General features: G+C 44.6%; 2 non-coding genes across 2 annotated transcripts; one reads left to right on the top strand and one right to left on the bottom strand.

Annotated features, from left to right (window-relative positions):
- Positions 1-4028: 4028 nt before the first annotated feature.
- trnas-gcu (transfer RNA serine (anticodon GCU)) lies at positions 4029-4110 on the bottom strand. The gene has a single exon. It is a non-coding gene; the product is annotated as a tRNA-Ser (tRNA).
- A 19070-nt stretch (positions 4111-23180) lies between these two features.
- On the top strand, positions 23181-23262 carry trnas-gcu (transfer RNA serine (anticodon GCU)). The gene has a single exon. It is a non-coding gene; the product is annotated as a tRNA-Ser (tRNA).
- The last annotated feature ends 971 nt before the right edge of the window (positions 23263-24233 follow it).

Here is a 24233-nt window from a genome sequence, read left to right as displayed (position 1 = left end):
TCAATGAGGTCACTGCTGATCTTGGAAATTGCAACTGACTTTGCTACGTTTTCACCAAAATTTGAAGTAAACTCCATCCTAATCATAACATCGCATATTCCCATTATTTTTCATCATTAGATTACGTTAGTGACCTGACGGTATTTGCTGGAAATGAGTGAAAACGTCCTTCCGGTGATGTAATCCAGTGCAGAGACGGCCAGAAATGAAAAGACAAAGACATGAAACAGCACTCCCCTTTCTCTCTGGGCCAATGCATTTTCCTGAGTTGAATATTTGCAGGACTTGACTTTACTATCTAAAGAATTAAGTATTTTCCCGGGAAAGATTCTTCATAAATCAATTAACATCTGAGGTGTTGAAACATATTTTACTTTAGATTAAAATAGTTGAATATCCTTTCCCCCAGCCTAAGGTCCCAATCCTCCCTCCTCTTCCATGTAAATACAAGCTGATCCAGGTGATTTTGGAGCTCCCAACCTGACGTTCCAATGCTCCTTGCTGCCCCATGTCATTAGAAGCGGTTCTATTTGAAGTTGGAGCTCCCAGTCTGATATCACAATGCTCCCTGCTCCATGTCAGTAGAAGTGGTGCAGTTCAGGTTAGACCTGCCACTCTGATGTCCCAATGCGCCCAGCTGCTAAATGTCATTAAACGCTGATCCTTGTGAGGTTGGAGCTCCCAGTCTGATGTCCCAATGTTCCGTCCTCCATGTCAAGAGAAGTGGTCCAGTTGAGGTTGGATCTATCACTCTGATGTCCCAATGCTCCCTGCTGCTCCATGTCAATGGAAGCTGCTCCAGGTGTGATTGGAACTCCCAGACGGATGCCACAATGCTCCCTGGTCCACGTCAAAAGACGCTGTTCCAGATGAAGTGGGAGCTCCCATCCCTGGCGGCTCACATACGTCTATACCATCATAGAAATACTGCCCACTGTACATTTCCACAACTGGAACCATTGGTGGAATATCCGCATGATGAGAACCTAATATTATTTTTAGTCACCACCGAATCATTATTTCCAAAAGTCATTCTTTCTTAAACCTTACTTAGCATGTGCATACTGCAGTCAATCCAAAGTAAGATAATGGTGCTAATTGATCTATGCTTAATAAACATTACATCCTATTTTTCATGTTGAGTAACTGCGAGTTAGCAAGGACAATGTTTATATTGAAATCATACTTTTATTCCAGGTGAGAGAATGTGGTTTGCATTATTTAAAATGAACTTGTTCACTGTGTAAAATGATCAAATAAATCTCAATTTCAAAACAAAATTGGTAACGTTGTCATCTATCTTGAAATGTGATGTCTTCTTCTTTCAACCAGACGGGTATTATAACGAAAAGTCTGTTAATGATATTCGTATAAAGACACTTTAAATCGCAAGGTTTGTGAAGGTTTGTAGCTCAGGTTGAGGTTTAGGGTGTAGGTTTGCTCGCTGTGCGCTAGGTTTGAAATCCAGACGTTTCATTACCTGGCTAGGTAACATCATCAGTGGAGATCTCCAAGTGAAGCGAAGCTGTTGTCTCTTGCTTTCTATTTACATCTTTCTCCTGGATGGGGTTCCTGGGGTTTGTGGTGATGTCATTTCCGGTTTGTTTTCTGCGGGGTTGATAGATGGCTTTTTGATCTATGTGTTTGTTTATGGCATTGTTGTTGGAGTGCCAGGCCTCTGGGAATTCTCTAGCATGTCTTTGCTTAGACTGTCCCAGGATCAATGTGTTGGCCAAGTCGAACCGGACGACCAAAAATCCATAAACCAGGAGCCCCCTCAGACCCATAGTCTCATTACCCAGAGCACCAAATTACAGACTGGATAAAGAACTACACTCAAGACTGAAGTACCTCATAGAAGATTCACAGCACTCCATCCACTCCACCCAGGAATTCCTAAAAATCATCAAAAACACCAAAGTCGAGGAAGGGGAAGCATGTCGAATGATGGTCTCATTCGACATAATAGCACTGTTCACCTTCATCAACATCGACATGGCAAAGGAAACACACTTTTAGAAGAGACCATCACACACACCAACCACCATCAATCACATTACCAACGAAAACATCATGAAGCTTGTGGACCTGTGCCTCACCACCCACTTCACTTTCAACAACATAGTCTACAAACAAACCCCCAATGGCCCACCCATAGGACCTCCGCTATCAGGATTCAGAGCAGAAGCGGTAATGCAAAGACTAGAACAAACAGCCCTAGAAACAATCAAACCAAAATCTGGGTCCGCTACGCAGATGACACCTTTGTCATCACAAAACGAAACAAGATAGTAAAGACATTTAACATCATCAACAACACTCTCACAGGCATAAAGTTCAACAAGGAAGAAGAAACCGTCAACAAACTCGCATTCCTGAATGACACAGTAGAAAGAAAGGACAACGGAGAACTACAAACCTGTGCATACAGAAAACCGACAAACACTGACCAAATACTTATATACACCAGCAACCATCCCATCACACACAAACGAAGCTGCGTCAGAACAGTATTCCAACGAGCCACCAGACACTGCAGCACAGACGAACTTCGGAAAACAGAGGAAAACCACCTTTACAATGTATTCGAGAAGAACAGATACTCAAAAAATACAGTCCACACATTCCTCAAGAACAAACCACGACAAGCAGACCAAACACAGCCAGAAACCATAACCACCTAACCATACATCAAAGAAGTTTCAGACATGACAGCCAGACTACTAAGACCCCTCAGAATCCGAGTAGCTCACAAACCCACCAACACTCTCAAACAAAAACTAACAAACTTAAAAGAACCAGAACAATCCACAGACAAAACCAACGTCACCTACAAAATTCCATGCAAGGACAGTCACAACTACTACGTAAGACAACAGGAAGAAAGTTAGCCACCAGGATATACGAACACCAGCTAGTCAAAAAAAGACACGACCTTCTCTCCCTCGTAGCCCTGCACACGGATTAAAAATACCACCATTTCTACTGGGACAACACATCTATCCTGGGACAGGCTAATCAAAGACACGCCTAAGAATTCATAGAGGCCTGGCACTCCAACCACAACGCCATAAACAAACACAAAGATCGAGATGCCATCTATCAACCCCTCAGAAAACGAACAGGAAATGACATCATCACAAACCCCAGGAACCCCATCGAGGAGAAAGATATAAAGAGAAAGCAGGAGACAACAGATTCTCTTCACTTGGAGGTCGCCACTGATGATGATGTTACCTAGCCAAGTAATGAAACGTCTGGATATCAAAGCTACAGCTGAGCAAGCAAACCTTCACCCTACATTTTAAATTATTTTTCATGTTTATGTTGCATGAATCTGCGGTCATTAATCCACAGTTTAGTTCAACTCCCTAAAGGTAACATGCTGATTTCTCCAGTTGTTCATAGTTCAATGTGATGCATCCAGTGTGTGCATAACGAGAGGGAGCTTGCTTCCCACATCTTGTGTTTATCTGTGCCTTATGTCCAGCATTCATCAATGGCGAGAGCTAGGGGCGAGGGCGAGACCAATGTGTCAGCCTTTCCGTGCCCATGCACGGCACCAACATTGGCAATTCTCCACTGTGCATTTACAGCCAGTCCTCAGTGCCCCTACACCCACGCCCTGCCCCTTTGAAGTATCGCCATCATTTTGTGCTGTCTCGCTGTGCTCTTCTCACCAGGATGAATTACTTCTTCTCAACCTCCTCCAGATTTCATCTGACAAAACGTTCATTAAGAATTCCTTTGCATAAACATGCACTTCGCAGCTCTCGTTATTTGATTTTCCTGGATGTCTTACATACGAAAAAACGTTCACAGCAACTTGATTTGCAAAAGGAAACCGCGCTCCCTTTCATTATCACAATGCAACCTACATTTCAATACAGTTGAGTCAACAGGCTCAAGCCATTCTTTGAAATTTTGTAATAGTGGAAATGGATGTAAACTGACTCTTAGCGTTCCAGTTTCAATACGACAGATGTGATCATCTGAAAACAGCCCCACGAAAATGCCATTGATGACAGCGACGAGAGTGTGATTCGAACCCACGCGTGCAGAGCACAACGGATTAGCAATCTATCGCCTTAACCTCTCGGCCACCTCGTCACAGACTGTGGCACAGCTATGACCTTATGAATAATTGAATTGGGTAAATTATGCAGAGCAGCAGATATTTCTCCCTGGTGTTGGTAAAATGATAAATAACATAGTACGGTTCCAAGACTATGGTCTGACCCCTGGGTTGTGGGGCAAGTGCACTCCCACTGTCACACAATGCACACAGTGATCTGAACAAAAATGAGGAAATGAATATGTAACAAGGTCTGTTGAATACTGAGAATATTTGAAGTCAACGGAATGAAGACCCCAGACAGCAGGAGGTGTTCTTTCAATAAAGAGTTGAATAGAGCTCTTAAGGATAGTGGAATCAAGGGTTATCGGGATAAGGCAGGAACAGGATACAGATTGAGGATGTTCAGGCCATGATCATAATGAATGGTGGTGCTGGCTCGAAGGGCAGAATGGCCTACTCCTGCACCTGCTGTATATTGTCTATTAAATTGCCTGTGAGGAATTGTTTTCCAGACTGGAGGAGAGTGCATAGTGCTCAATGTCATTATTCGGAACACCTAACTTCCGCTCAGATGTTTTTGACACGCACTTGTGTACAGAACAGACAATTTCAAAATCCAAAATAAGGCTAAACTGACAATTGAAGGCAACAATGCAAAAACCTTGATCTGTATCATTTTCCTGCACTGTGTGACACCAAGTCACTGTATGATCACAGCAACACAGTGAGCAAGTGTCAGAAGGAAAATGAGGGCAGTGTCAGAGCGCATACTGGGAGCAACAGGTGACAGACGGGGATGTGCATATCCCACAACTGGAACACTTCCCAAACAGCGGACTGCGGTGGAAGGATTCAGAGGGAGTTTACACTATGAAATTCGATGCCAGAGACACAATGGAGATCTGTCATTGAGTCTGTTCAAGATGAAGATTTTAAGATTTCTACAGATGCAAAACAAAATAAAAAGCTCATGGGTTCGTGAAGGCAAAAGATGACATTGTACATATCATCAATCTACCCATCTTTTCAATGAGGACCTCACCACTTTCCTCACGCGGGGACAGAATCACTGGTGAAGATGATCATATAATCCCCATTCCTAGCCTTGGAATCAGAGAAAGTCGGTTTCCCAAATGTTAAGGTAAAACCAGGAATGTGGAGTTAACCATTAATGTGTTGCTCCTGTGCTGAAGGTGACCAGTGCACGGTATCTCTGTCTCAGTTTAGGGGGGGGGGGGTTTGCCGAAGTTTGAAGTTTGAGTCTCACATGGAGCAGCTTCAATTTGTCGTCGTGTTGCGGGATACGGACAGAAGGTCAAGTTGATGGGAAAATACCCGTGTTTGTGGATAGAGAAACAACCTTTTCCGGATAATGACTCCTTGATCTACAAACATACTGCAAGTATCTAAAACGTGAAGAGACATATGTGGAGAGAGAGAGGCTAAGGTGATTTTTTTAGCAGGTGGATAACGTTTCCCATGAGCACTGCTTTAAATTCCGGGAAAATTGATGTTGAACTGGTTTCATGTTTCACAGTTTGTTACAAACTCACAAAGCTTGTTGCAATAATCATAAAAAAAGAAATCACATAGGACCGTTTGAATATTGTATTGAATTGAATTTTGGTCTGAGCATACTTTATCTTCAATGGCGTGCTGCAGACCAGTACAGGGGGTTAACAATACAAAAGGACCGAGTCTTCTTGGTGGATTTCTTGGGTGGAGTTAAGAATGTAGGAAATATACATAACATCATGTGAATGTGGTCAAATTTTTAAAGTGGGTGTTGCCTCTCCAAGTGATGATTCAATTCCTGCTCATTAGGATATAATTTCTATCTGCAGTTATTTTAGGACATCAGCTCCATTTACAGAGTTTCACCTTGAATAATACGCCACAGCTTACCAATCCATGAACTTGTTATACTCAGTCTTATTCAGTTGTACATGTTCATGAAATATCTTTGTGTCTGACGTCAACAAATTCGAAATTGTTACGCAACTATACTGACTTTCACTCAATGGTAAATTCTCTCCTTGTACGTTTGTTCGTGTATCTTTTAAAACACTCTGAAATCAGCTTCTACGTTTTATTTCTGTAAAGTCGTTCACGATTTAAATAACTCTATTGAGTGGAAGAAACTCTCATCCAAACTTTTCTTCATCATTCACTAATGGTTTTCAAGCTCTAACGAAAGTTATTGATTCACTCAAAAGAGGGACTTTCCCCGATTTACTCATTCAAACCTCGCGTTACGTGCAAATCTCATTTGTTTCTATTAAACTTGCGTGTTTGTGCATCCAGCATTTCCAAATCTCGTGAATAAACTACTTAATTCTTTCTATCATCCCTTTTGTATCCTTTCTGATATTTTTATGTCTCAGTAAACAACGTCACTTGGCTTTCTAATATCTTGCTATCCAGGAAACAGCGTCTGTGCGCTTTCTAACTTCTTTACATGTTTTTGGTGGAGAATGAGGACAAGGATTACACACAGTGTTCCCACTGAGTGTGACAAAAAGATTTTACAGTTACACGATGAACTCATTGCTTTGTAAATATGACGCCTCGATTTATAAACTCCAATAAGGTAAATTACTATCTATCCAGTTCATGAACATCGTCTCCATGGAGACGAAAAGTTTCTATCACTTCCTTTATTCTTCCACGGAATGCCTGAAAGGTTTGAAAGGCCAACATCTCCAAATCACCGTGTCCTGAGTCAGTCCCATCTATTTCTAAAGGCGACTGAAGTTCAAATACTTCATAGTGTGTCTCCAGTCATTCCAGTGCAGACTGATTCTGGACAGTAAATGCCATCACCAAAGGTCACTGTGGATCTGAAATCAACAGTTTTCACATAGTAATGGTCGTAGCTATTGTGTGTCGTATGTCCGTGTTCTTGTTCAATTTGTTCATCATTTCATGGGTCCCTGTATTGAATTCTACTGAATGATTAATTTGTGAATGGAAACATTCCCTTCACCACTCATTTGAAACTCCATGGAACATTGAAAGATTTAACCCATACGCTTCCAGAGGACAGTCCTGCCATTACGGGGATGAATCAGTCAACATTCCCCACGTATCCTCGAAGGCAAGGATTTCCTTTCCCATTTTAGGAGATCATAACAGCACTGAATCCCATGTGTGCGTTCATGAAAACCAAAACAGTTGCAGCAAGACTTTAAAACTAAGATTTTGCTATCTGCTTGCATTGGTTGCCCCAAACATTACATTCCATATTATGGTATGTTTCTGGATGAAAGCACTTTCTGAATCTTGAGCAATTATATTTCAGTTTTGTCAAAAAACTATCATTCGCCGTTCTCCCTTTCCCTTTCAGTTTCCCGTTTTATATCCCGTGTTTTATCGGTTTATCTAAAGTTTTCAATAATTTCAATCAATCTCCCTCCTGATTGCCAATCCGAGAGAATGCCGCAATTTTGTCAATTTATATGCAGTGCAGCTGTAGGGCGCGGTCACCCAGTGGAAAGGCATTGGTCACGTGAACCAAATAAAAGTAGCCGGCTGGTGGAATCTGGCCGTTCCATCACAGTCATATTTAAAACATCGAACGTAATCTTTAGCCAGATCATATTTGCAGAAAATAAGAAAACAAAAATGAAAAAATTGCTGATGTTGAAAATCAAACAAAAACAGATGTTGCTGGAATATTTCAGGCCGTCTGACAGCATCTGTGGAGAGACAGACCCAATGGATGTGAAATGTTAACTGTGATTCATGTGCACAGTTGCTGCCAGCATACCTGTGATTTTACAGCAATTTCTGTTTTTGTTTCAGATTGGCAGATTTTGTCGCAGTCCATGAGAACAGTGCTCATTAGAATCAAACAGACAGCATGGACCTGGGAGTGTGAAATGAGACAGTAATAATGAATGAGTGGAGAATATTGTACTGGAAAAGCACAGCAGGTCAGGCAACATCCGAGGAGCAGAAGAATGGACGATTTAGGCGTAAGCCATTCATCAGGAATAGGGCTTGTGAGTCGGGCAGAGGAACAAAGCTGAAGCCAGGTGCCAACTCGCAGGCACCTCCTCCTACTGAACCCGATCACAACCTCTCCTCCCCTCAACAAACCATCATCTCGCAGACCATTCACAATCTCATCACCTCTGGGCATCTCCCATCCACAACCTTCAACCTCATTGTCTGTGAACTGCGCACTCCCCAATTCTACCTCGTTCCTAAGATTGACAAACCTGACTGCCCCAGTCGACCTATTGTCTCATCCTGAGCCTCTCGCATCCGAATCATTTACTCCTACGTTGACACAATCCTCTTTCCCCATTTCAGGAAATGCCTACTTACATTCGTGACACCCCAATGGATTTCACCTCCTCCAAGAATTTCGTTTCCCTGGCCCTCAACGCGTCATCTTCACCATGGACATGCAGCCCCTGTACAAATCCATCTGCCATGACAGAAGTCAGCAAGCCTTCCATTTCATAATCTCACAGCATCCCAACCATTCCCTTTCCACTGACATCCTCATCCACCTAGCTGAACTGGTCCTCACAATCAACAACTTCTCTTTCCAATTCTCCCACTTCTTCCATCGAAACTGGTAGCCACGGGCACCCGCATCGGACCTAGCTATGCCTGTCTGTTTGTCAGATACGCGGAACCGTCCATCTTTCGCAGTTACACAGGCACCATCCTCCATCTGTACCTCCTCTACATTGATGAATGTTTGGTGCCACTTGGTGCTACAACGAGCAGGTTGAATTGCTAACCAACTTTACCAACACCTTCCACTCCGACCTCAAATTTATCCGGATCAGCTTGGCAAATTCCCTCAACTTCCTGGACCTCTCCATCACCGACTCTGGCGACTGACTAATTACAGACATATACTACAAGCCCACCGACTCCCACATGTATCTAGACTACATCTCCTCCAACCCTATCTCGTGTAAGAAGACCATTCTTTATTCCCAATTCCTCCTCCTCCAGCACATCTCTTCCCAGGATGACCAATTACACCTCAGAAAGAGCCAGTTGGTCTCCTTCTTCCACGATCACAAATTGCCTTCCCACGTGGTTGACAGCGCACTCAAGTTCATCACCTCCATTTCACACACCACCACCCTTGAAGCCACCCCTCTCAACGCAACAAGGACAGAACGACCTGGTGCTCACTTTACACCCCATCAAACTCCGCATAAACGCATCATATTCTGTCGCTGATGCCACCTCCAAACAGACACCACCAACAGAGATATGTTTCGCTACCCAGCCCTTCCAACATTCCGTAAAGACCATTCCCTCAATGACCCCCTCTTCAGGTCCACACATCCCCCCACCAGCCCACAACCCTCTCCTGGCACCTTTCACTGCCACCAAAGGAAGGGTGAAACGAGCACCCACATCACTCCCCTCACCTCAGCCAAGGCCCGAAGGGATCATTCCACATCCATTAGAAATTCACCTGTACAGCTACCAACGTCATCTACTGAATCCGTTGCACCCAGTGTGGTCTCCTCGACATCAGGGAGACAGGAAAACTTCTTGCAGATCATTTCAGAGAACATCTCTGGGACACCCGCACCCACCAACTTCACCGTCCCGTGGCTGAACACTTCAACTCCCCCTCCTACCCCATCAAAGACATACAGGTCCTGGATGTCCTCCACTGCCAACCGTTACCACACACCGCCTGTAGGAGGAACACTGCACATTCCACCTTGGGACTCTAACACCACACGGGATAAATGTGAATTTGGACAGTTACTTCATTTCCCCTCCCAAAAGCACAAGCCTTCAACTCGGCACCGCCCTCTCAACCCATTCCAACACTGCCATTTCTAACCTATTATCTTCTCCCTCCGATTCATCCATCTATTGCTTTCCAGCTATTTCCCCTTAAACCCACACCACTTCCATTTATTTCTCAGTCCCGACTCACAAGCCTTATTCCTGCTGAAGGGCTTAAGCCTGAAACCTGAATTCTCCTGCTGGTCGGATGTTACCTGATCTGCTGTGCTTTTCCAACATCACACTACCAACTCTGATCTCCAGCATCTGCTGCCCTAACTTTATCCTTGGAATTATCAATGACCGGAGAGTGCAGATATCCCTCGATTGCAGTGATCACAGTGTGACTGAGTTTTCCATTTATTTTGGGTGAGGGCAGGCTGGATCTGAGACGAGCGATTAACATCTAAACAATGGGAATGGTATCAGATAGCGAAGTTAGGGTGGGCTGAAGTGAAGTGGAAAATTCTGTCAGAAGATGGGTCAGTACAACTGCATCACATCACCCAGACTGTAAAAGACATGCAGAAGGAGAAAATCAACTTCAGTATAAGCACAATGACAGGTAAAGTGGAAAGGAGACAATACAACACACTTCGGTGCAGTGGAATTATTTATGTGAAAGGTTTCAATATATAAGCTATACCTTTACATATGGACTGCCATCACATTGGAAAAAGGAATTCCCTGCAGTATAACGGCGACATTTGCCTGTTGACATCACAATGTTGAGAGACACTGACATAGTTTCTTCTGTAGCAGCGTGGCCGAGTAAAAGCATGATCGTCCCATCAACCAGAATTCAGTACTTCAAAGCTCTCCTCTGCACTGTACAACTTGTTTGCTGCTTCTGTAGTCAGATCTCAATCGCTTCACTGTGTATCTTCTTCTGCTTCCTGCTTCATGGAAACACTTGAAACGTGAATAAATCCACTTTCCACTTTCACTAATCTTTTGCAACTTCCGAGTTGGCACAGGTACGAGTGACCGATTGGCCTTCTCGAGCGTTCTCACTCTGGTATGATCTGAATGATAAAGTACACTGTGTCTAATCTGCAGAATGTCCCCACGCGGGATGGTGCTGTTTATCCCATCCCCGGGGACTGAGCTGTCTCTATTGGCAGAGTCTTCAGCCATTTCCCTCCACTTGCAGGCATTATGACGGGATGTAAATGCGGATATGCTCTGAAGCTTCCTCTCACGGGCACAGCCAGGTGCAACAGCGCCGCTGGAACTTAACAACTTTGATTGCGAACTTCCTCCAAATATCATTTATTTGAGAGAGAGAGAATCGTGCTGAGCTGGTGGGAAAGAGAGAAATGCGCTGTGAACTCTCTTCCCTCAGTAAAATTCAAATAAGTGCATTTTTGTGCTGCCCATTTGATGTTCAGAATCAATCTTCGCAGAACATTCCAGCAGAAAGGCTTTTGTTTCAGAGGCGTCGGTTTCTTTGCTGCAATCGGGCATCAGTTAACATCTGAGTCCCAACTGTCCCTGATGAAGTGACTCCGAATGAAACCCTCACTCACTGAGAACCATCCTCACAGCCAGGAGCTGCGGGGCTGCAGGCAGTCCAAAGAGGAAGGGAGGATTAAAAACGAGCCATTATTTCTCCCTCAGCCACTCTGTCACAGAGACAGGGAGAGGGACGGCAGAAACGTGTGACATCATTCACGTGCCGACAGAAGCCGTTCAGCCCATCGAGGCCACGGTAAATCTCTATCGCTTTCTTCTCTCTGAGGTTATTCATCATCAGTGCTGCTTGTTCTAATAATAGGAAACTGTATCTGTGTCGAAATGCTGTCTCCAACAGACTGAACCACATGTCATTCACGGCTGTTCATTTCACCGGAGGACCCTGCTGTGTGACACAGCGTGGGGAATAACTGCAAGGCGTCATGTGCATGGTACATGCTACAACTGACTTTTCTCATCTTCGCCAGTGTATTCCCAGCTCAGGCAAATGACTTTGCGAATCAGGTCATAACAGACCGACAGAGAACAGCAAAACAAATCTTCCATACCTTCAAACGTGGGTTTCCTCAAATGTATAAATGTGCATCTATTTCAGATACCATTGAGTGTACTGACGCAGAAGGCTCATCAATATGCAATGTGAAGAACGGAGCACTGTTATAGTGAAACTCTTGCAGTTGCAGTGCATACACTGAGAGCTGGAATTGTCATCGAGCAGAGGATGCTTTTCATTCATTAATTTCTGGATTATGCGCTCACCACGATCCCTCTGGGCCGTTCTGTTATCGCTGACCACAGCAGTTTCACGCAGTCTTCAGGTTTTTGGAGCATGTACCTTCGAGGATGACGTCAAAAGATCTTCACTGTTATTGTGTGATACACTGTGGCACAGATGTGTCCCAGCTGTGTCAATATAACCACTCTGTAACTTCCCCAATTCTGCTGTTTTAATTACAAATGCAATCAGAATCACAAAATGTGTCACACTGCAGACTGATGCCATGCAGCCCACCTTCACTCTGCTAGCTCCACGCAACGAGGAAATGACTGTGTTTTGATTGATTGATTGTCACATGTACCTAAGTACAGTGGAAAGCGTTGTTTGCGATTGGTAAAGGCGGATCATATTAATCAAGGACATGCAGATCACTGCGTGAGGAAAGCAAAATTTGACCAGACTTAGAATTCAGGTTACTCCGTATCGGACGTGCGCTCAGCAAAATCCACATTGGCAAGATAGCATTCTTTCAAGTTAGACAATCCATTTCTCAGAGCAGCAATGGCCGAGAAGAAGCAGTTCTTGAACTTGCTTGTGTACGTTTTCAAGCTTTGGAATCTTTATCTGAAACCGATCTCATCAAAATCATATCTTCACAGTCAAAAATGGAGTAGTGTGCAAAATTGCAAGGCTCATCCGCAATGTGAACCCGAGAGCTCTCGCACGTATGTCACCTATCTGAGGCAATATCACACCCGAGATAAACGATCCAGAACGGCGCCAGACATGGTAACCAGAAATCAGGTGAGTTTGTTGGTTAACTAAGGCTATTTCTGCTGTTTCAGAGTGAAAGAAGCACAGAGTCTTATTAACAGTTCCTTTCCATTCTGACTCGCTTCTCCCAGGAGGCTGTGCTAACTGCTTTCCCGGAACAGGGCGGTCTTCATTGAGAACTGGACTAACTCATTTTCCATTGTCACGCAGTGTTGGTGGACAGCAGTTTGAACGTGGTCTTCAGCTCCCTATCAAACAAGAGTTTGTGGAGCGGGGTAAGCATCTGGCGGAAGTGGGAAGTATGGGAATTCTGGAAAGGTGTAGAAAAGGGAGATCGTGTATGCACAAGAAATCATCTTTTTGGAACCATTGTCCAAATAATGCCACCTGAGAGAGCGAGAAAATGCAGAACTGCGAGGAAAGAGTGAATGTCTCCCCATTATTCAGGAACAGTGTCTGTGCTTCTCGAAGTCACAGGGAGGTTTCTGCTGTCTGAATCAGCATGGGATGTTACTGCAGCGAGTCCCATCGATCACGCAGCTGCTGTGTATACATTTTTCCACGTTGCCTCCAGTTCACATCAAAGATTACACAGCTCACCTCATCCTAGAGTGACAGGGAAGAGAAGGAAGCGATTCAGACCATCATCTTAACACAACCTGGGGATAAATTGGATGTGGGAGAGCGGACAGTCTCGACTTGTTCCAGCATTTAAAATCTTGGTCCGTTTGGCAACAAAAGCAGGAAGCAGGAACTGTTTATCTTGCTTCTTAAAACAGGTGATTAAATTTTGAAGAGCATAGATATTTCTCCCTGGTGTTCATGAAATGATCAAGAGCAGAATACGGTTCCCTGAGTATGGTCTGACTTCTGGGTTATGGGCCCAGGGCACTCCCACTGTGATATTCTGTTCACAAGAGCTGACCACATGGAAAGAAATGACACAGTGACAAGATCGATTGAATCGGATTCTGTGAAAAAACAGAAGCCGATTGAATGAAAAGCGCCATGAGAGCGAGAATAAAACATTATATGTGAGGAAGTTGTTTTCCAGATTCGAGGAGAGTGCACAGTGCTGTTTCCAGGGGTCAATATCTGGATAAGTCGACTGAATCAGCATCGACTGTTATTGTACTGGATCTTTTGTACAATGTTGAAAAAGTACGGGTAATTTGTATCGAGGAGACAACTTCAAAATCCTCAATGATGCAAAACACACAAAATTAGGTGAACAACAAAGCAACTGCAGAAACTCGTGTTACGTCATGGGGTAAACGCCCCGGCTCAACCTTTGCTCAAATTCGCTCTCTGTCAAATTCCTGAGCAAGAGATTCGAACAGTGAATGGTCTATGTTAATAAACACTGCTCAAATCTCACAACTTCAGTCTTTAATACGCCCCTACATGTATGTCTGACAACAGTAATTGCTCCCTCACTGTCTTACTTCAGCACACGTAGAGAAAAAATACACATGAGAACAACAGTCACATATGTGATGGGGATTTGACCCGATGCACACCTGTTCCCACCCTACCTCTTGCACACCTCTTCCCACCCTACCTCTTGCACACCTCTTCCCACCCTACCTCTTGCATTTCACCTCTTCCCACCCTACCTCTTGCAAAAATGCCATCCCGTATTCCCAATTCCTCCGCCTCCGCCGGACCTGTTCCCAGGGGGACCAGTTCCGCCACAAAACACACTAGAAGGCCTCCTTCTTTAGAGAACGCAATTTCCCTTCCCACGTGGTTAAAGATGCCCTCCAACGCATCTCGTCTACATCCCGCACCTCCGCCCTCAGACTCCACCCCTCCAACCGTAACAAGGACAGAACGCCCCTGGTGCTCACCTTCCACCCTACAAACCTTCGCATAAACCAAATCATCCACTGTAATTTCTGCCACCTGCAAACAGACCCCACCACCAGGGATATATATTCCTAACCCTAACCCTCCCCTTTCCGCATTCCACAAAGACCGTTCCCTCCGTGACTACCTGGTCAGGTCCACGCCCCCCTACAGCCCACCCTCCAATCCTGACACTTTCTCTGCCACCGCAGGAACTGGAAAACCTGTGCCCACACCTCCTCCCTCACCTCTCTCCAAGGCCCTAAAGGAGCCTTCCATATCCAATAAAGTTTTACTTGCACATTCACTAATATCATTTATTATATCCGTTGCTCCTGATGCGGTCTCCTCTACATTGGGGAGACTGGGCGCCTCCGAGCAGAGCGCTTTAAGGAACATCTCCGGGACACCCGCACCAATCAACCACACCGCCCTGTGGCCCAACATTTCAACTCCCCCTCCCAGCCTGCCGAATACATGGAGGTCCTGGGTCTCCTTCACCGCCACTCCCTCATCACCAGACGCCTGGAGGAAGAACGCCTCATCTTCCGCCTCGAAGCACTTCAACCCCAGGGCATCAATGTGGACTTCAACAGTTTCCTCATTTCCCCATCCCCCACCTCACCCTAGTTCTAAACTTCCAGCTCAGCACTGTCCGCATGACTTGTCCGGAATTGTCCTACCTGCCTAGCGCCTTTTCCACCTATCCACTCCACCCTCTCCTCCCTGACCTTTCACCTTAATCCCCTCCCCCAATCATGCATTGTACTCCATGCAACTTTCTCCCCACCCCCACCCTCCTCCAGTGTATCTCTCCACACTTCAGGCTCACAGCGTTAATTGCTGATGAAGGGATTCTGCCTGAAACCTCGATTTCGAAGCTACTCGGATGCTGCCTGAACTGCTGTGCTCTTCCTGCACCACTAATCCAGAATCTGGTTTCCCGCATCTGCAGTCATTGTTTTTACCGCCTTGCAGTTATTCCACACGCTGTGTCGCACAACATGGTCCTCCGGTGAAATGAACAGCCGTGAATGACATGTAGTTCAGTCTGTTGGAGACAGCATTTCGAGATAGATACAGTTCCCTATTATTAGAACAAGCATGATGAATAATCTCAGAGAGAAGCAAGTGACAGAGATTTACCGTGGACTCGATGGGCTGAACGGCTTCTGTCGGCACGTGAATGACGTCACACGTCTCTGCCGTCCCTCTCCCTGTCGCTGTGACAGAGGCGTTGAGGGAGAAATAATGGCTCTTTTTAATCCTCCCTTCCTCTTTGGCCTTTCTGAAGCCTCGCAGCTCCTGGCTGTGGGGATGGTCCTCAGTGAGTGAGGGTTTCATTCGGAGTCGCTTCATCAGGGACAGTTGGGACTCAGATGTTAACTGATGCCCGATTGCAGCAAAGAAACGGACGCCTCTGAAACAAAAGCCTTTCTGCTGGAATGTTCTGCGAAGATTGATTCTGAACATCAAATGGGCAACACAAAAATGCACTTATTTGAATTCTACTGAGGGAAGAGAGTTCACAGCCCATTTCTCTCTTTCCAACCAGCTCAGCACCTTTCTCTCTCTCTCAAATAAATGATTTTTGGAGGAAGTTCGCAATCGATGTCGCTAAGTTCCAGCGGCGCTCTTGCACCTGGCTGTGCCCGTGAGAGGAAGCTTCAGATCATATCCGCACTTACATCCCCTCATAATGCCTGCAAGTGGAGGGAAATGGCTGAATACTCTGCCAATAGAGGCAGCTCAGTCCCCGAGGATGGGATAAACAGCACCGTCCCAGTGGGAACATTCTGCAGATCAGACACAGTCCACTTTATCATTCAGATCATACCAGAGTGAGAGCGCTCGAGAAGTCCAAGCGGTCGCTCGTACCTGTGCCAACTCGGGAGTTGCAAAAGATTAGTGAAAGTGGAAAGTGGATTTGTTCACGTTTCAAGTGTTTCCATGAAGCAGGAAGCAGAAGATACACAGTGAAGTGATTGAGATCTGACGACAGGAGCAGCAAATAAGTTGTACAGCACAGAGGAGAGCTTTGAAGTATTGAATTGTGGTTGATGGGACGATCATGCTTTTACTCGGCCATGCTGCTACAGAAGAAACGATGTCAGTGTCTCTCAACTTTGTGATGTCGCAGGCCAATATCGCCATTATACTGCAGGGAATTCCTTTTCCCAATGTGAGGGCAGTCCATATGTAAAGGTATAGCTTATATATCGAATCATTTCACAGAAATAATTTCACTGCACTTCAGTGTGTTGTATTGTCTCCTTTCCACTTGACCTGTCCTTGTGCCTGCACTGATGTTGATTTTTTCCTTCTGCCTGTCTTTTACAGTCTGGATGATGTGATGCAATTGTACTGTTCCATCTTCTGATAGAATGTTCCACTTCACTTCAGCCCGCCCGAACTTCGCTATCTGATATCATTCCGGTTGTTTAGATGGTAAGCGCTCGTCTCAGATCCAGCCTGCCCTCACCCAAAATAAATGGAAAACTCAGTCACACTGTGATCACTGCAAGCGAGGGATATTTTCACTCTAAGGTCATTGATAATTCCAAGGATAAAGTTAGGACTGCAGATGCTGGAGATCAGAGTTGGTAGTGTGATGCTGGAAAAGCACAGCAGATCAGGTAGCATCCGAGGAGCTGGAGATATCAGGTTTCAGGCTTAAGCAATTCATCTGGAATAAGGCTTGTGAGTCGGGGCTAAGAGATAAATGGAAATGGTGTGGGGTTAAGGGGAAATAGTTGGAAAGCAATAGATGGATGAATACGAGGGAGAAGAAAATAAGTCAGAAATAGCAATGATGGAATGGGTCGAGAGGGCGGTGCCGAGTTGAAGGCTTGGGTTTGGGGGAGGGGAAAGGAGGTAACTGGTCAAATTCACATTTATCCCGTGTGGTGTTATGGTCCCAAGTCGGAATGTGTGGCGTCCATCCTCCAGGCGTTGTGTGGTAACGGTTTGGCAGTGGAGGAGTTCCAAGACCTGTATGTCTTTGATGGGGTAGGAGGGGGAGTTGAAGTGGTCAGCCATGGGACGGTGAAGTTTGTGGGTGCGGGTGTCCCAGAGATGTTCTCTGAAATGATCTGCAAGAAGTTTTCCTGTCTCCCTGACGTAGAGGAGACCACACTGGGCGCAACGGATTCAGTAGATGACATTGGTAGCTGTACAGGTGAATTTCTAATGGATGTGGAATGATCCCTTCGGGCCTTGGCTGAGGTGAGGGGAGTGATGTGGGTGCTTGTTTCGCCCTTCCTTTGGTGGCAGTGAAAGGTGCCAGGAGAGGGTTGTGGGCTGGTGGGGGCATGCGTGGACCTGAAGAGTGGGTCATGGAGGGAATGGTCTTGACGGAATGTTGGCAGGGCTGGGCAGCGTAATATATGTCTGGTCGTCGTGTCCGTGTGGAGATGGTATCAGTGGCAGAATATGATGCGTTTATGCGGTGTCTGATGGGATGTAAGGTGAGAACCATGTGGTTCTGTCCTTGTTGCGTTGAGAGGCGTGGCTTCAAGGGTGGTGGTGTGTGAAATAGAGGTGATGAAATCGAGGGCGCTGTCAACCACGTGGGAAGGCAATTTGTGATCGTGGAAGAAGGAGACCAAATGGCTCTTTCTGAGGTGTAATTGGTCATCCTGGGAACAGATGTGCTGGAGGAGGAGGAATTGGGAATAAAGAATGGCGTTCTTACACGAGATAGGTTTGGAGGAGATGTAGTCTAGATACATGTGGGAGTCGGAGGGCTTGTAGTATATGTCTGTAATTAGTCAGTCGCCAGAGTCGGTGATGGAGAGGTCCAGGAAGGTGAGGGAAGTTGCCAAGATGATCCAGATAAATTTGAGGTCGGAGTGGAAGGTGTTGGTAAAGTTAGTGAGCAATTCAACCTCCTCGTTGGCGCACCAAAGTGGCCCCAAACATTCATCAATGTAGAGGAGGATCAGGTGGAGGATGGTGCCTGTGTAACTGCGAAAAATGGACAGTTCCGCGTATCTGACAAAAAGGCAGGCAGAGCTCGGTCCTATGCGGGTGCGCATGGCTACCAGTTTCGATGGAGGAAGTGGGAGAATTGGAAAGAGAAGTTGTTGATTGTGAGGACATGTTCAGCCAGGTGGATGAGGATGTCGGTGGAAAGGCACTGGTTGGGATGCTGTGAGATTAAGAAATGGAAGGCTTGCTGACTTCTGTCAAGCAGATGGATTTGTACAGGGACTGGATGTTCATGGTGAAGATGACGCGTTGTGGGTCAGTGAAAAGAAATTCTTGGAGGAGGTGAAGTGCATAGGGGTGTCACGAATGTGTCACGAGCGGGCATTTCCTAAACTGGGGAGAGAGGATTGTGTCGAGGTTGGAAGAGATTATTCGAATGGGACAGGCTCAGGATGAGAGAGAAGGTCGACTGGGGCAGTCAGGTTTGTGAATCTTAGGAAGGAGGTAGAATCGGGAATTCTGCGGTTCACGGACAATGAGGTTGAAGGCTGTGGATGCGAGATGCCCAGAGCTGATGAGATTGTGGATGGTCTGGGTGATGATAGTTTGGTGAGGGGAGGAGAGTTTGTGATCGTGGTCTGTAGGAGGAGGTGCCTGCGAGTTGGCACCTGGCTTCAGCTTTGTTCCTCTGCCCGACTCACAAGCCTAATTCCTGATGAATGGCTTATACCTAAATCGTCCATTCTTCTGCTCCTCGGATGTTGCCTGACCTGCTGTGCTTTTCCAGTACAACACTCTCCACTCATTCGTTGTTACTGTCTCATTTCACACTCCCAGGTCCATGCTGTCTGTTTGATTCTACTGAGCACTGTTCTCATGGACTGCGACAAAATCTGCCAATCTGTCACAGAAAAAGAAATTGCTGTTAAATCACAGGTGTGCTGTTTTTGTTTGATTTTCAGCATCAGCAATTTTTTTCATCTTGTTTTCTTATTTTCTGCCAATATGATTTTGCTAAAGATTACGTTAAATGTTTTAAATATGACTGCCGGAACGGCCAGATTCCACCAGCTGGCTACTTTTATTTGGTTCACGTGACCAATGCCTTTCCACTGGGTCACCGCGCCCTACAGCTGCACTGCATATAAATTGACAAAATTGTGGCATTCTCTCGGATTGGTAATCAGGATCGAGATTGATTGAAATATTGAAAACTTAAGATAAACTGATAAAATACGGGATATAAAACGGGAAACTGAAAGGGAAAGAGAGAACAGCGAATGGTAATGTTTTGACAAAACTGAAATATAATTGCTCAAGATTCAGAAAGTTCTTTCATCCACAAACATACCATAATATGGAATGTAATTTTTGGGACAACCAATGCAAGCAGATTGCAAACTCTTAGTTTTAAAGTCTTGCTGCAACTGTTTTGGTTTTAATGAACGCGCACATGGGATTCAGTGCTGCAATGATCTGCTAAAATGGACAAGGAAATCCTTGGCTTCGAGGAGACGTGGGGAATGTTGACTGATTCATCCCAGTAATGGCAGGACTGTCCTCTGGAAGCGTATGAGTAAATTCTTTCAATGTTCCATGGAGTTTCGATTGAGTGGTGAAGGTAATGTCTCCATTCACTAATTAATCATTCAGTAAAATTCAACACAGGGACCCATGAAATGATGAACAAATTGAACAAGAACACGAACATCCGATACACAATAGCTACGAGAATTACTATGCGAAAACTGTTGATTTCAGATTTACGGTGGCCTTTAGTGATAGCATTTACTGTCCAGAACCAGTCTGCATTGGAATGATGGGAGACACCCTATGAAGTACTTGAACTTCAGTCGCCTTTAGAAATAGCTGAGACTGACTCAGGACATGGGCATTTCTAGATGTTGGCCTTACAAACCTTTCAGACATTCGGTGGAAGAAGAAAGGAAGACATAGAAAATTCTCGTCTCCATCGAGACGATGTTCATGAACTGGATAGATAGTAATTTACCTTATTGGAGTTTATAAATAGAGGCGTCATATTTAAAAAGCAAAGAGTTCATAGCATAACTGTAAAATCTTTTTGTCACTCTCAGTGGGAACATTGTGTGTAATCCTTGTCCTCATTCTTCACCAAAAACATGTGAAGAATTTAGAAAGGGCACAAACGCTGTTTCCTGAATAGCAAGATATTAGAAAGCCAAGTGACGTTGTTTACTGAGACATAACAATATCAGAAAGGATACAAACGGGATGATAGAAAGAATGGAGGAGTTTATTCACGAGATTTGGAAATGCTGGATGCACAACCACGCAAGTTTGTTGTAAACAAATGAGATTTTCAAATAACGCTAAGTTTGAATGAGTAAATCGGGGAAAGTCCCTCTTTCTAGTGAACAGATAACTTTAGTTAGAGCTTGAAAACCATTAGTGAATGATGAAGAAAAGTTTGGATGAGAGTTTCTTCCACTCAATAGAGTTTTTTAAATCATGAACGACTTTCCAGAAATAAAACGTAGAAGCTGACTTCAGAGTGTTTTAAAAAATGCACGATCAAACGTACAAGGAGAGAATATACCATTGAGTGAAAGTCAGTGTGGTTGCGTGACAATTTAGAATTTGTTGACTTCAGACACAAAGATATTTCATGAACACGTACAACTGAATAAGACTGAGTATGACAAGTTCATGGAGTGGTAAACTGTGGCGTATTATTCAAGGTGAAACTCTGTAAATGGAGCTCATGTCCTAAAATAACTGCAGACGGAAGTTATATCCTGATGAGTAGGAATTGAATCGTCACTTGGAGATGCAACACCTACTTTAAAGATTTGACCACATTCACATGATGTTATGTATATTTCGTACATTCTTAACTCCACCCAAGAAATCCACCAAGAAGACTCTGTCCTTTTGTACTGTTCACCCTCTGTACTTCTCTGCAGCACGCCATTTCAGATAAAATATGCTCAGACCAAAATTCAGTTCAATACAATATTCAAACGGTCCTATGTGATTTCTTTTTTTATTATTGCAACAACCTTTGTGTTTTTGCAACAAACTGTGAAACATGAAACCAGTTCAACATCTATTTTCCCGGAATTTAACGCAGTGCACATGGGAAACGTTATCCATCTGCTGAAAAATCACTTTCGGCTCTCTCTACACACATGTCTCTTCACGTTTTAGATACTTGCAGTATGTTTGTTGATCAAGGAGTCATTATCCAGAAAAGGTTGTTTCTCAATCCAAAAACACGAGTATTTTCCCATAAACCTGGCTTTGCTCAATATCACCTTCTGTCCGTATCCCTCAACACGACGACAAATTGAAGCTGCTCCATGTGAGGCTCAAAATTAAACCTACGGCACAGCACACCTCACCAAACTGAAACAGAGATACCGTGTACTGGTCACCTTCAGCACAGGAGCAACACATTAATGCTTACCTCCACATTCCTGGTTTTACCTTAACGTTTGGGAAACCGAGTTTCTCAGATTCCATGGCTAGTAACGGGGATTATATGATCATCTTCACCAGTGGTTCAGTCCCTGAGTGAGGAAAGTGGTGAGGTACTCATTGTAAAGATGGGTAGATTGATGAAATGTACAATTTCATCTTCTGCCTTCACTAACCCATGAGCTTTTTATTTTGTTTTGCATCTGTAGAAATCTTAAAATCTTCATCTTGAACAGACTCAATGACAGGTCTCCATTGTGTCTCTGGCATCAAATTTCAAAATGTAAACCCCCTCTGAATCCTTCCACCGCAGTCCGCTGTTTGGGAAGTGTTCCTGTGGTGGGAAATGCACTTCCCCGTGTGTCACCTGCTGCTCCCCGCTTGCGCACTGGCACTGCACTCATTTTCCTTCTGACACTTGCTCACTGTGTTGCTGTGATCATACAGTGACTTGGTGTCACACAGTGCAGGAAAATGATACAGATCAAGGTTTTTGCATTGTTGCCTTCAATTGTCAGTTTATCCTTATTTTGGATTTTGAAAATGTCTGTTCTGTACACAAGTGCGTGTCAAAAACATCTGAGCGGAAGTTAGGTGTTCCGAATAATGACATTGAGCACTATGCACTCTCCTCCAGTCTGGAAAACAATTCCTCACAGGCAATTTAATAGACAATTTACAGCAGGTGCAGGAGTAGGCCATTCTGCCCTTCGAGCCAGCACCACCATTCATTATGATCATGGCCTGAACATCCTCAATCTGTATCCTGTTCCTGCCTTATCCCCATAACCCTTGATTCCACTATCCTTAAGAGCTCTATTCAACTCTTTATTGAAAGAACACCTTCTGCTGTCTCGGGTTCTTCATTCCGTTGACTTCAAATCTTCACAGAATTCAACAGACCTTGTTACATATTCATTTCCTCATTTTTGTTCAGATCACTGTGTGCATCGTCTGACAGTGGGAGTGCACTTGCCCCACAACCCAGGGGTCAGACCATACTCTTGGAACCGTACTATGTTATTTATCATTTTACCAACACCAGGGAGAAATATCTGCTGCTCTGCATAATTTACCCAATTGAATTATTCATAAGGTCAGAGCTTTTCGTGCATCTGTGACGAGGTGGCCGAGAGGTTAAGGCGATGGACTGCTAATCCATTGTGCTCTGCACGCGTGGGTTCGAATCCCACACTCGTCGCTGTCATTAACGGCATTCAACGGTGATGTTTTCAGATGATCACGGCTGTCGTATGGGCACGCTAATGGTCAGTTTATATACATTTACGCTATTCCAAAATTTCCAGGAATGGTTTGAGCCTGTTGACTGAACTGTGTTGAAATGTAGGTTGCATTGGGATATTGAAAGGGAGCGTGGTTTCCTTTTGCAAATCAAGTTGCTGTGAACGTTTTTTCGTATGAAAGACATCCAGGAAAATCAAATACCGCGAGCTGCGAAGTGCATGTTTATGCAAAGGAATTCTTAATGAACGTTTTGTCAGATGAAATCTGAAGGAGATTGAGAAGAAGTAATTCATCCTGGTGAGAAGAGCACAGCGAGACAGCACAAAATGATGCCGATACTTCAAAGGGGCAGGGCGTGGGTGTAGTGGCACTGAGAACTGGCTGTAAATGCACAGTGGAGAATTGCCAATGTTGGTGCCGTGCATGGCCACGGAAAGACTGACACATTGGTCTCGCCCTCGCCCCTTGCTCTCGCCATTGATGAATGCTGGACATAAGGCACAGATAAACACAAGATGTGGGGAGCAAGCTCCCTCTCGTTATGCACACAGTGGATGCATCACATTGAACTATTAACAACTGGAGAAATCAGCATGTTACCTTTAGGGAGTGAAACTAAACTGTGGATCAATGACCGCAGATTCATGCAACATAAACATGAAAAATAATTTAAAATGTAGGGTGAAGGTTTGCTTGCTCAGCTGTAGCTTTGATATCCAGACGTTTCATTACTTGGCTAGGTAACATCATCATCAGTGGCGACCTCCAAGTGAAGAGAATCTGTTGTCTCCTGCTTTCTATTTATATCTTTCTCCTCGATGGGGTTCCTGGGGTTTGTGGTGATGTCATTTCCTGTTCGTTTTCTGAGGGGTTGATCGATGGCATCTCGATCTATGTGTTTGTTTATGGCGTTGTGGTTAGAGTGCC

This window comes from Chiloscyllium punctatum, chromosome 17 (assembly GCF_047496795.1).
Source record: "Chiloscyllium punctatum isolate Juve2018m chromosome 17, sChiPun1.3, whole genome shotgun sequence".
Lineage (NCBI taxonomy): Eukaryota > Metazoa > Chordata > Chondrichthyes > Orectolobiformes > Hemiscylliidae > Chiloscyllium > Chiloscyllium punctatum.
The sequence above is the reverse complement of the archived record's forward strand: the minus strand, read 5'-3'. Positions and strand labels throughout refer to the sequence as shown.